Below are 14,288 nucleotides of genomic sequence, written 5' to 3'. Positions count from 1 at the left end.
TTCAATTTAACCTTTTACACACAGATAAATTCTGATTCTGTTGAATATATGGCAAAGTTAAGAGAAATACTTCTTGCTATAGTAAATGTAATTTTTGAGATTAATATTGTAATAATCCACGAAACGCAATTGACTATAAATTAAAATAACGCTGTTATCAGTGATCGAGTCTCGGATAATACGAAGATATAATCGAGACGATTAGAATTCATGACGATCAACGTTTCACGGATAAAAACGTTCTAGATTGATAGATTCTAGATAGATAGATTGAGACTTCAAGGGCACTCCGTAGGATACCTAGTTACGATTCGTTCGATTTCGGGGGCTGTTAAACGGTCGTAAAGACCCGGAGTAAGCCACAAACGTGGGCTAAAATGGTGGTCTACGAATTTAGTAAGACGAATCGTCACAGCGGCAGGACTTGGCTATTGTGTCGAGCACACTCCTGTGAGAAATCCAAAAGTCAGTAAATTTTCCGGACGCTGCGAACCCAAGGGAAGGGAGAGGGAGTTATACCTGGTCGTCCGTAGGATGTACGACTCGGGCTCTACGTACGCTCTGTTTGCGTAGGACGGGGACCACCCAGGTCGGGCCGACGCCTCTGTCCGCGTGGATCCGACTTGGCGGAATCCTTCGCTTCGCCGAGCGAAGCGGAGGCGACGTATACGTAAGGCAGGGGCGGATCGACCATGAAATTCGGATGGCTTTTGAGAATCATATCGGATTATGACGTCAGAAGCGAAAAATCCTGTCAATTCTTTTCCTGCGCTGTATATAGGGATACATAATATCGAGACAAATTAATTCTTATAGCATACCATCAATACACATATCTCGTATTAGATATTGGCAAAATATATATGCCAATAAATATTTCTTATATATACTGTATTCAATAGAAATGAGATTATTTGATTATATTATTATTTGAGAATACCATCTCTCGCGCGAAACCGTTGCATTATTGAATGCTCTTTTTTTACATTCACATTGAGTGATTTTTCTTATATTACGATCTGTTCGTCTCTGACACATGGTAACGAAATTTTTAACCTGATCCACAATGCACTATTTTTCATCCCATTGTATCCTAACGGCAAGGTCGTGATTCCCTATGACGATTCTTAAATGATTCCAGTGATGGTTTTACGAATACGTCTCCATTGTACAACGAGGAAAGCTTTAGGAAATTAGCGTGTCAAACGTACCAGACGGGCACTTACTGTCTATTCAGTTCGTTACCACCCGTGAATACGGTCTGTCTCTATTCAGTTCCACTATTATAATAGAATAATAGATTTGCGATAATTTTGAATGCGTGCTCAGTTCATCAAGTTCTTTTCTACTTCACTAGCATATTTAAACTTAAATATTGTTTCTGCTTTAATTTCACACCTTCTTATTTTATTTCTTGTAATATGAAAATACCACGTGTTTTAATACCAATATTTTATTATTATTATTATTATATTAGCGATTGGTGATATTTTTAAATTGCAAGTGGTTTATTCAATTATGTTGACATATAATATTGTAAATTGAAGTTTTAAAATGTTTTTAAACTCGATCTCATATATCTTGTAGATATATCAATACATGTCTCGTTTATCAACAAATAATCAATATCAAAAATAATTTTTTGTAAACATTTAGTAATAAAATTTGAACACGCGCGATACATGGTATTAATTAAAAGTTAAGGTATCGCTTCTCTCATCAAGAAAAGTAGATTACATCATGAACGAAAAGTATTCTACAAACAAGGGTATGTATTTTCATGGGACATATGAGATAATTCACAAGCGCATTTTGTAAATCGTTTTTCACAATTGTAAATAGCAGCCTTGAAAAAATTTAAAAAAAGAAAAAAAATATATATATATTATCTGTTCGATAAAATATATTTAATAAATTACTTGTTATCTCCAATAATGTTTTAATTATTATAATGTATACAATTTTTTAATTACATGCAGCTATCTCTCTCTCTGCGCACACAAGCTATAAAACGTAAAATCTTTTGACATGAGAAGCTCTGGATTTATAAATATATTATTAACGATTTAAAAATTTGCATTCTATTAATTGATTTTGAAATCGCATGGACACATATTTGGATATTTTCTAGACACAACTTTCGAAAATGTATCTAAGCACCATAATCGCTAAATAACGCAATACGCGGCGGTTAAGCGGGATTCTCACGTACGTGTGCGTGGGTACATCAACGCGGCGTACGCGTAACTCACGTGGTCCTATGCTTAATATCAAAATAGTGTTAGTGACTGACCACCCACGGCGAAACCGAGGGACCACCTAATGAGACGCGCTATTATAAGGGGCCCGTCTCCACTTCGCACTTTGCTTCAACTGCCGTCCTCCTTTAACCTTTTAACACGGCAGACACCCCTGCCTGCTTCTAACGGAGCTCGTTCGAGGACACTAGAATGCGTCTTTTTGTCTCTTTACTCCGCCGGGGTATTCTAGAGAAATTATAGAGAAATCGTAGAATATATATTATATTTTGAAATATATCAAAATAATATATCAACTCCCAATCTATCCATTTAATTAAGCCGCCTATATCGTATTAATCTATATAATTCACAAATTTGGCATTCAAAAAATGCAAAAAAGACATACGTTCGATTAATTAGAGCCATTTTCGCTGAAAAGTTGTATTCGCAAAATAAATCAAAAAATGCTTCGATTAGATTTTTCAAAAATCTATAATACTACGATATAAAATAAATATATTATTTCATTAAAAATCAAAGAGAAAACTAGAACTGACTTTGAAATAATTTTGAATGATTTCATATGTAAAGTGTCAAATATAGATCACTAAGTTTATTTTAAGAGACATCTCATAAAATAAGGAATAACTTTTGTGTGATAAAAATTTGCAACTCTATTATAATTAAAGAGATAATTAATAGTTGAACAAAACACACTGTATATCGTATATTCAATCAATTTTCTAAAATAATAAAAAAATTACTAATAATAAGTTCTATTTGTAAAACTTCTCTCAGGCATCGCTGTAGATAGGAATACACTCAATGCTTTGTATCCTCTCGCGAGAGGATGAGATCGAGATGAAGATTTGTAAAATCCGGTCGAGAGCGAGACGGTATCGCGAGGAGTTCGCTCGACGGCCAACCCGCGCGCAAATCAACGTTTACACGTGCGTCATTAGAAATCAATAAGCACGCTCACGACACGCAAGGTTACCGCGTGTGTGCGTACAAGCGCACGCACATCGTGCGCGTGTGCGCGAGCGCGCATACACGGGACGAGTCTCTCTCTCTCTCTATCTCTCCTCTAAACCTCGTATTTCGTGATCGTGTGGACCACCCAACTAGTCCATCGCGGAAGTACGCACGCACGATTTGCACGCGCACGTACATACGCGTGCGGCACTAACGGGATATACGGGGTGTCTCGCAAACGCTGACACGCAAGCCTATTCCAATTTTTCACGTTGTTTTTTCTTTTTATAAATATCGTTAACTATGTACACGTTTAAATATATATGAAAATGTGAGTGCCACGAGAATTTTGCGGCATATATTGTGCTATTGTTTACATTTACACGCGTTTGTTTTATTATCTATTGTCATCCATATGGCGAGTAGTCTCGAGCGGGACGTAACGGCGCTTTGTATGTCGTATTATCTTTCGAAATACGATCGCGCGACAAGTACATACTAAGAGAATAAAAGCGGTAATTGTTTCTCTGTTCCCTACTTTGTCTCCTTTTTTTCTCAATTTTATTATTCTACAAAGTTAATTTTACTAAAATTACGTATTCTCGCTCTTTCTTAATAATCCGCTAGATCTGAGACACCCTATACAAAGTTTAAATGCGTTGTTTTCCAAAGAAATTACGACAATTGCGCCTTTCACCTCTTAATTCGCCGATTTTCGTCCTTTACGACCGTTATTAAAAATGTCGTTCTTTTAGCTTCAACTTTTCAGCCCCTGATTACAAGCCTTCCGTTCTCGACCCTTCGCTCTCGACTCCTCGGCGCCCATTATTACGTACTTTTATCGATAATACCGAGCCCAATTACGATGACGATTTTCACATTTGGAGAGTCGTCGTCGCGTCAAGGAGGGACGCTCGTTATTTTCCCGGAGACGGAGATGATCGATTCCGTCACACGGTAATCGAGCTCGGTTTTTTCCCGCTGCTATTTCGCGCGGGGGGAAAAGTGAGCGATCCATATTTTTCTTTCTTTTTTTTCTGTTTTTCTTTTTTCCTTTCCTCAGGGGACGAAGGAGAGTCCTCTCGACACGGATATCGCCTCCGGGGGAAGAAAAGGGGGGGGGGAAAGGGAGGGAGGGGGTTGATGGCAGCAGCGGGCCCCGCTTAATGTCGTCTCCGGGGTGGTTACGCGCGTTTGCGTGCACAGCAGCGTCATTATACGCGAAATAACATGTTGCACTCGTTCGCTGCATACGCGTTTGTGAGCGAGGTAAATTAATAATTGGAACGTTTTGGACGGACTGTCGGCACGCTCACGGATGGTACAATGTCCGCGTGGAAAACGAATTTGATTGCCGGTTCCTCCGACTTTTCGTGCGGAGAGCGCAGCTGCGACGATAAGGGGATAAGTAAAAGTAGGCTAAAGCTGATATAATTTTGTAAACTCTTAGATCAACTTATTTTTTAGAGGAAAGACAAGAAAGGAAATGAAGATTATCTTTATCCGTGACAATTATTTTAATAATCAAGAGGGAATCGAAATTTCACTGTTTTTTTTTTTATCAGAGAGAATTTTGAGATATTTGATTTCATTTCTAAATTTTATTATTTTTAGGGGAATATAACAATGTCAATTTTTTTGCCTGTATAAAAATTATAAATTATTCTGTAGATAATATCGTTGGCACGTGCGTGAAAAAAAACTCGACCATGTTATCGGGAGATATTAATTTAGAAAAATAGCACTCGATAAAAAGACACCAAGACAGAAGATATTTAAAAGGCAAATTTATTACTCGCGTTTATCGCGATCGTTGCGCGGGCGAAGTGTCGGGTAGGATTGGGCGACTTTGCGATTTTTTTTTACGATTTCCGCCGATTATGTGGGCGCAAAAGAATCGCGTAGAAATGAGCGAATTAGGCAAATCTGCAAAAATACAAGACAACGGTTTCTGAGCGAGATAGAAATGAGACTTATCGTTATTTTACCGTGTAATTATAACTTATTTAATTATTTATCGGTAGCAAAACTTTCTAATATTAAATCGTATATGCATTTTGGTTAAGATTAAGTTACAAAAAACACGTATAAATCTTTGAGTATCGATATGAGATTTACCGAAGAAATAAAGATCTAAGGATTCTCCCGAAAATTGAGTAAAGTTATATTCGAGGAAACTCGATACAATCGATTAAATCAATTCTATTTGCTACTATAAGACTAACCATACGCTATCTATATCTACATTGGCTACCGGAACTCTTAGCCGATCATATACGAACGTTTATCAGTGCTCGAAAGATCGAGAGGTCGCGACTTCCGGCGCTGAACACCATCGTACATTCCTTATCCCTTCGGATAATCGCCATTATCTTCGTTGACTCAGCGAGTTTCAGGGTATCTGGTGATCGATCTTGTCAGAATATCTGATCCGACCGACTCATCGATCTATCCTTTTGGGCTCTGCGCGAATATTAATGGAAACAACGTTTGTCATCTTATGACAAACGAGAAATAGAAAATTAAAAAACACAGAAATACCGCCAATCATTCAACATTCGAATTATTTTTCTTTGAATTAAAAAAAAAAAAGCGCGTACTCTATTCTTCTAAAACATAAAATATACGCGTAATTGTGAAATTTAATCACGTTACAAGAATTTTTTACTATGTAAAAAAAAAGGATTAAAAATATATGCGCTGTCAGACAAGATAATGCGATTAATACCGAGGATCTAAAGATCGCATAAGCAATTTTAAGCTGGGTCCAAGTCAAACGAATACGATAGATCACGACGAATATCAGCAAATCTCAGTTAAAAAACGTTACATTTGATTATATATAACAATTTTATAAAAAGTTATTTTATAAAAAAGTTTGTATATATGGAAAATTTATTTTATAAAAAAAATTAAAAAAGAATTAACAATTATGACTTTACGCTTGTTTGCTGATATTTGTTTGTGATCGTTTTGTATTCATTCGCTTGGTCTCTGAACCCGGCTTTACGCACTTATGTACGCCGTAAACGAGCGCGAACGAGCATTGCGCGTATTGTTTCATCGACTTTATATCATCCTGTGTAAATTCTCCTCGCTTTCCGCACACGTCGCTGCCAACTCGTTTGCACACTGACTTACCGTGACACTTTGAAGCCGCGTGTCCAAACGAGCATGATTTATCAGCGCGACACGTACTGGTCACTCTTAAGAAAGATTTTACGGATGAAAACATTCGACTCAACTTTCCAGTTATTCGAGAAAATTGATCGAGCATTACCGTATATATGATGATGCTATATTCACTTTTCGCTAATTTTCTAAATATGTCATTTTGCCATTACGTCGTTAAACATGGACAGATATACATATATTAAGATTACAGAAAAAGAAAATGTTTTTTAGAAAATATTACGAGAACTTCTTTTAACACATTGAGTTATTTCTCACTTTCAAATATTTGTAAAATTATATTTGTGTGATAAAATACTATCTGGTTAATTGATAATTGCAAGAAATTCTTTAACGTTTCAGTGTACATTTATAGTGGACTCTTACACAAGAAATATGAATTTAAAAAAATTTTTATCGTTAAAATATCGTAAAAAAGCATTTATATTGATCTAATAAATAATTGTTTGCTAATATTTTTTCACAAATAATAATTTTTCTATCTCTCTCTTTAAATAAAATACCTCGTAATACTTCGACATTTTTAAATATTGCTTCGTGCATTATCAAATAAATCAATAAATAATGAATAATAACACAAGTCAATATTTCTTGAGTTCCATCTGAAGAAGAGCGTGCTTTCTACTTTGATTGTAATAAATGAAAGGCACAGAGACTCGGGGCTCTGTGCGAATCGCTAGTAGATTTCAATTCGGATGGTATCTGCGAAATAGAAAGCAAGCGAACGAACCGGTGAACGAGCCAGGGCGATGGACGGACAGACAAACAGATGGACGGACGGACGCGTATGTCGCATTCCGTGTTTATTATTTTGTCGGTGGGTGGTCCAGAGAAGTCCGGAGTGCCGTCTTGGTGGCCGATAGCATCTCTCGTGTGCACGCACTGTTGAACGCAGTCATCTTGCGTAAGGAAGTAGTCGACTTCTCTCTCCATCTCTCTCCCTCTCACCCCTCCATTCTCTCCTTTTCTTTTGCTCTTTCTCTCTCTCTCTCTTTCTTTTTCTATCTAGCAGAATACTACTCTCGTCTCTCCTACCCTTCTCTGATTTTCTCTTTCCTTCTCCATCTCTCGTGCCGAAGCTTTGGACCGCAAAGTCCTCGCCTTTCTTTCTTTCGTGGAAAGAGGAGTGAGAAAAGAAGAGTAAGGAGGAAGAAGATCGAATATTGCTATGTTACTCCTCGCAATGTAGTATCGCGTACAGGACATGGGCAGGATACTCGAGTCGAGTCCTGTATCGCCCTTGTACTGATATCTAAAAGAGATATTCTCTCTTTCTCTTTCTGTCTCTTGTAGGACGATCGATTTTACGATAAAAAAGATTGCGATTAAAATTGATGTAATCAGATAGTGATACAAAAATATCGTAATAACAAAAATTAGATAGAATAAATATAATCTCTTTCGTCTTGCAATTATAGCAAATTGTTCTTTTTTTTTAAATTGCTTTTTACCTTTTCATTAAATAAACTCGATAAAAAGTAGAGTTATAAGAAATTTTGCTCATTTATTAATATAAAAATATCGAGTTATGTTAAGTATAATATATGATAGATTATGTATACGGAGAAATAGAGATTACGTATACGGATAATAATGAAAAATGCTAATTTTATCGTAATTTTTTTAAAATAAAATATATTAAAAAAAAACTATAATCATTATTTTATTTTAGTCACATGTGTTAATTAAATGTCAGTATCAATATATGTCAATTTATTATTTAGAAACGTTTTTATATATTCGTGTAAATTATATCTCTAATCAAAATTCTATATCATATTCCATTGTATAAAATTTTAAAATTTATGTTGTGTTTTTACGAATCATTCCTTATCAGGATGATTATTTTGCGTAGGTAGAAACAATACATTGAAATGGGATAAGAAAAGAGAGAATAACATCGAATATTATCCGAACGTTGTATCGGACAAAAAACATGATATTTATGAATTAAAAACGTAATTATATTATTTATATTTTATATAATTCTATTAAATATTTTAAAACCCTCGAGCAAGTCTTACGCTCGTGTATCGAACGTTAGCTATCTCGAATTTGAAAATTACTCGGAATGAGCCGCGCAGTAATATAAACAGAGCGGTTTTATAAAATTTCTCGTCTTTATAATAGCGTTTATACAGTCGACTCTTCTTCTCTTTTTTTTTCTCTCCTGAGTGTACAACACTCGAACCCATCAAAATCGAGCCACAACGCACAGAAATATATTACGTCATAAATCTATATAACGGTGAATCTTGCAAAATGTTGCGGATGAATGTTTTTCACACCGTGTAACGTGTGTATTGCATCCTTCCGTGTGCGTATAATTTATCCTTGTTTTTTTTTCTTTTTTTTTTAAATTGTAAATATATTCATATCTCAAATATAAAATATTTTTTATGACGATGAATTATAACAAAGTTTGTCCTTATATTAAAATAGCTTCAAATTCAATAATCAAACATTTTTAATTATTATCAATTATTCTGTTAAAAATTTATTTTTATACACAAAGATATAAATATATCTTTTAGTATAAATAAATTTAGTAAATCAAATTCCTTTAATAATAGTTTCTAATTATAAATTATATAATTGATAACTCTCCATCTTCTTCGATGAAAAAGCTGAAATTGTGCAAGAGCGTTCTCAACTATTGCCAATTATTTCGTTAGACCTATTTTACTGTTTGACAGGGAGAGTATAAGTGTCGAGAGTCTGCCGAGCGTGACGCGAGAAATTAACGTATCGTTAACTCTAAATGCCGGGAGTCCGAGAACGCCGGCCCGGCGGGCGGGAAACGAGAAAATCGTAGCGAAATGATCACGGAAATCGTTTTGCGAACCGCGCGCTGATATATTCGAGAGAGAGAAAGAGTATCGTTATATTATATATTATATACAGAGAGAGGCCCACACGCGCGCGTTCTCGGTTTCGTGCTGCGGGACCCGTACACAACGACACCCAGCGTGCACCCTGAAATAAGGTAGCCCAGGCTCCGGCGACGAGGAGCCGACGTGGGTGGTCCAGGAGAGATTTGCCTTCCGCTAAATATCGCCTTTGCGCCCTCGACGTGGGTGGCCTTCTCGCTGCTGGCAGAGGGGTTATCCCTCCTCCCCCGCTTGCTCTCCTCCCTTTCCTTCCCCTCCTCTCCCCTTTCCACTCCAACGAGAGAAGTCACAGAGTTGTCTCCTGTCCTCGTTCTTCGAAGGAGAGCGATGCTCGCTCGTGCGCGCGCGGTGGCGACCGAAATTTTCATCTTAACGCGACGCAAACGCGATCTTTTATTCAGAGAATCGATTCTGTAGAAGCCACACGACGAGAAACGAGGCGCGCGTATTCTGACCTCATACGACAAATCTGTGCAACGTAGGATCGAGGAATATCATTGTTATGAGAATTAGCGGATTGGAATTGATAATAAACAAATTTTTTTTATTGTCTATTTATCTTCCTATTAAATCTTGCTCGTGAATGACGAGTAACTCATCAATTCAATTGATCTCGCGCGCATTCGCCATTTCCTTCTCAAAGAAAAAGAGAAGAGAGAAACGTTACACTTATTGTTAGTCACGTCGAAGCGAGTAAAGCAGTATCGCGACTCTCTGGAGAGATAGAATACACGGATCGAGCGGATCTATTGCGAAAGGTACGAGGGAAAGGCGACAAGACGGCGTGTGGTCCGCCGGACGCCGATGAGTAGGACAGGACCAGAACGACGACAGTATCTTATCCGAGGCTCCGGCCGACCGATCGATCAATGGCGAGATCGATGCCTTCTCCGACCGATCCGAGTATCGCGGCATGCTTGGCCGCGCAAGTATTTTTCACCCCGCAGGCGGTGGCGGCGGCGATGACGCCGGTCCATGACGCCGCCCGGCCGGATGCAGAGATAGACTTCTCAATTGTCCACGGTTTAACGAAGCCGAGGTTCCCCGACCAAACAATTATTATTACTATTATCATTGTTCTCTAATTTTTCATCGTCGAAAATTATATCCGGTGATTGAACAAGGCTTAATTTCATTTGAATAAAAGTAAAAATTTTCCCTAAAAAGTAAAAATATTCTATAAATATTTCAAACATTTTTATTATTTTGTTGAAAAATTATCAAATATTGTATATAAGTATAAATAATAATGTGCAAACGCGCTTATTTTACCTCTAATCCTATGTCGACCTTTAACTGTTAAACGAAATATATAACCTCAGTTTCTCTTAGAAAAGTCACTGTAGCATCCAATCGGATTGCTCGAAGAGTGTAGGGCAAATACTAGCGTGCGTTTTTCGTTGATTGGTCAAACACTCGTGTGAAAGGGACCGAGTTAACAGGTTCTTTCTTTTTTTTTTTTTTTTTTTTTTTTTTTTTTTTTATATTATATTTGTATTAATTATGTTTTTTATGTAAAATTGGGATTTATTTCGTATGAATAGACGAATAAAATAGTATGGTAAAAGATAAATTATAAAAATATCTGATAATATTTATACAAAAGGATATCCATATATTAAAATAAAATTATGCCAATGTTCGCGTACGCTCTGTCCGTTTTAGACGTGCATTCTTTAGACTTTAGCAGAGCGTGTATTATGAATCCCGATTCGTCCGACTGTTCGTTTAACGAGGGTGCTCGATTCTCGAAATCATTATCTCTCGTCAAAACCCGATCTGGCGTTACGACCCTAAAGACAGGTAGCCTGCTTGTGAAACGGTCGCGCATATGGCGCACCCACACCCGTGACCAATCGCTAACACGCTCATATCGAGGACCTCGTTCACCGCGCTGCACGCATCCACGCTACACGGCTTTACACGGGACATACTCACACACATACACACACGCACACACGTGATGCGAAACCAAGCTTAAAACGCTCGTTTGCATTCTCCGAATGAATGAAGATATTGGGACGGAGAGATTCTCGTCCACGGGATTCTGTATTAAAGAGCCATATAATTGTCATTAATTAAGGTGGCTCGTTAAATATTTGAACGAGAAGTGAACGATTCGTATTATAGTTATCAACAATGTCGCTGTTATTCGACGTTTCCCGATATTTTCTTTTTTTTAAGGAGATTGAAGAACTTTTATTGCTAGGGGAAGAAAATATTTCGAAAAATCAATTTCAAATATTTATATCAATAAAAAAAAAGATAAGAAATTATTTCAATAAAAAAAGGAAAGTACTTTGAGACTGTGTAATCTCGCTCTCGATTTTATTTGACAAATGTCTCTCGCGCTCGCTCGCTCTGAAATTTGCCGAATCCACGGCACGTGGTAAGCGCCAACACGAGGACGCACGCTCCGCGAATACCAAAGGCTACCGGACCGGGCATCCGACCTCGATCCCGATCTCGATTTCCATCTCGATCGCGAAAGCGGAGCGGACGAACGGATGGTCGGCCTCGGTACTCGTCGCCGGCGACGAAAAATTGCACAACAGCAGGTTTCGTTTCGTCGCGGCATATCATGCGAAGAAAGAGAGAGAGAGAGGGAGAGAGAGAGAGAGAGACAGGCGGGCAACCTAATGCTAATGCAGCTACCATTAGCAAGTAGTGAATCGAATGTAAAGTCGGACGTAAGGTGGGACCACACAGGTCGCGCTCGCTCGCAGAGGGTTATACGGGGCCAGCAGATGCAGTGCCCCATAAACAGCGGGGCAAGACCACCCAACGCGCTTGTTCCTTCGTTTCGTTCCTTCGTCTGTTTCCTTAATAACCACGATAGCCTGCCTGTTACCGTGCGGGAAGGTGTGCAGACTCTCTCTCTCTCTCTCTCTCTCTGTCTCGAGCACGCATAGAGATATATGTGTGCGTGCATGATAAATGTGTACGTGCGCGCGCGACACGTGCATAGTGGATCAAATCGCGAGAGCGGCTGCTCGCTCTCCTTCTCTCGATCCAGATCGTTTTCGAGCTTTCGTAGGAAGCTGCTGACGTCGCTCCGGACCGGAGAGAGATCGGTGTGTAATTTTCGAGTAATTGTCGAGTCGCGCGCTTGCTTCCATCGATTCGGTCTCCTGAGAACGACGTTCCGTTAATAAATTGCATGGCGATTGCACGTCACTCGGCTCTTTGTGCCTCGCCAAGATCTTATTATAATCACACATCGCTCCTCTTCGGCTGACAATCGCCTCTATCCTCGTTTTTCTTCGCCTCGCAAGACCATTCGAAACTTCGATATTTTCCTTCCCTTTCTCCGGGAATAATCCAAATCCCACACGTGTTCCTTTCGTAGCTAGATAGCCACGGGTTTATTACTACGCGACCCTTCTTTTTTTACTCAGATCCCTCGAGCTTCCGAGAATCTCGCGAAGGGTTGCCCTAGTATGATGACCACCCGCGTTAAACGCCGAATATCTGAGCTATGAGATATTTTTGGTAATCCGAGACTATACAGAAAAGATCGTCGGAGAGATCTCGGTCGTCCTTCATGTCGCGTTTTTGTTGGTAGCATGAGGAAGTCTTTCCGAACGATTAAGCATATATATAACCCTGCTTGGCGCGTCGTCATCCTATGAACGTACCTCGAACGGGCCAGATTGGTTTGACCTAAATCTTTCTTACCTATAATTACAACGATAGCTATAATAATCTAATCTATTGCGAGGAAAATTATCGCAATAATAATTATCTCCATTAGCGTAAATAACATGTATGATATTATAATTATGACAAGGACTACATGTTTCGTGAAACCAATCAAGGAGAAAAAGATTGTATGTAAGGGGAGAGGTCAAAATACAAAGATAAATACCTTTATCAATTTCTCACAGTACATGAGATGAAATAGATGATTTCTATTCAATCTGCGTCTTAAGTAAAAAGTATCCGCTCGAGGGAAAAGGACAAAAGTACTCGACGGCAGCTCGCTATTCTTTTCCAACAGACGAATGTTCGACAGCGTTGGATTACATCGGTTGTTGCTTCAAATATTCACATTTCGACAATCACTTAATCACAACACATCGGCTAATTACGATCGCGCGAAAAACGGACTGAATTGCGGCGATCCGGACAGTGCCACCCCGTCCGAGTCTTCGCTTCTCTCTTTCCATATTTATTCACTCGCGGATCGAATTAAAACGCGGTACCGGTAATCCACGGATACTTTACACTCTTCACTTCGACAGTTCCGACACTCGCGATGCAAACGTTGAACGGATAAATTCCGTGAAACACGGCGATCGTCCGCGTTGCATATTCCCACGTCACGCTCGATGTCCGTTATGGACGACGCGATTAAATTTAAATACTCGATATTTTGCGTGAAAAATTTGAACTACGTGACAATAATTTCACGCCGATCAACCCGATACGTGGATCGTAGGTCGCCTAATTTCGCTCGGTTCCCGAAACAAGGGATGCCAACTGCGAGCAATCTTGCGTATCCCCAGAAGGTTTTTTGTTGCAATGTTGTCATATAATCGAAATTGTTCGTAAGTCACAATCATAAATATATATATTCGAAGTGTAGATTACCCTTTTTCAATTTCCACCGCAAGCGTAAAGTATCCGTTCAAAGGGAACAGAGTTAACGGCTAGCTAATCCTTTTCTAATGCGTGTAGGTTATGCGTTGAACGTTTGCTCAAAGCTTTGCTCTTTCTACTTTTGAGAGAAAAAGAAGAGTCTGTTAAGTTTCGCTACCTTTTTTGTTGCGTTACCATGTCTAGCTCGAATAGTTTATATGCTTATCTTTATGCATAGAAGAGGACGAAAAGAGCCGTTAAAAAAAATAAAGTGTAATTTTCTTATCGACTAAAATGCAATTGCGAAGCGTAATCTGCTGGTGGATGTCAGTATTTATTGTACAACAGTCGATAAAGAAGTGACATACACAGTACCTCGTCGGTGAATGAGCTATTCTATATATATATA

This window comes from Formica exsecta, unplaced genomic scaffold (assembly GCF_003651465.1).
Source record: "Formica exsecta isolate Colony F162 unplaced genomic scaffold, ASM365146v1 scaffold72, whole genome shotgun sequence".
NCBI classification, from domain to species: domain Eukaryota; kingdom Metazoa; phylum Arthropoda; class Insecta; order Hymenoptera; family Formicidae; genus Formica; species Formica exsecta.
The sequence above is the reverse complement of the archived record's forward strand: the minus strand, read 5'-3'. Positions refer to the sequence as shown.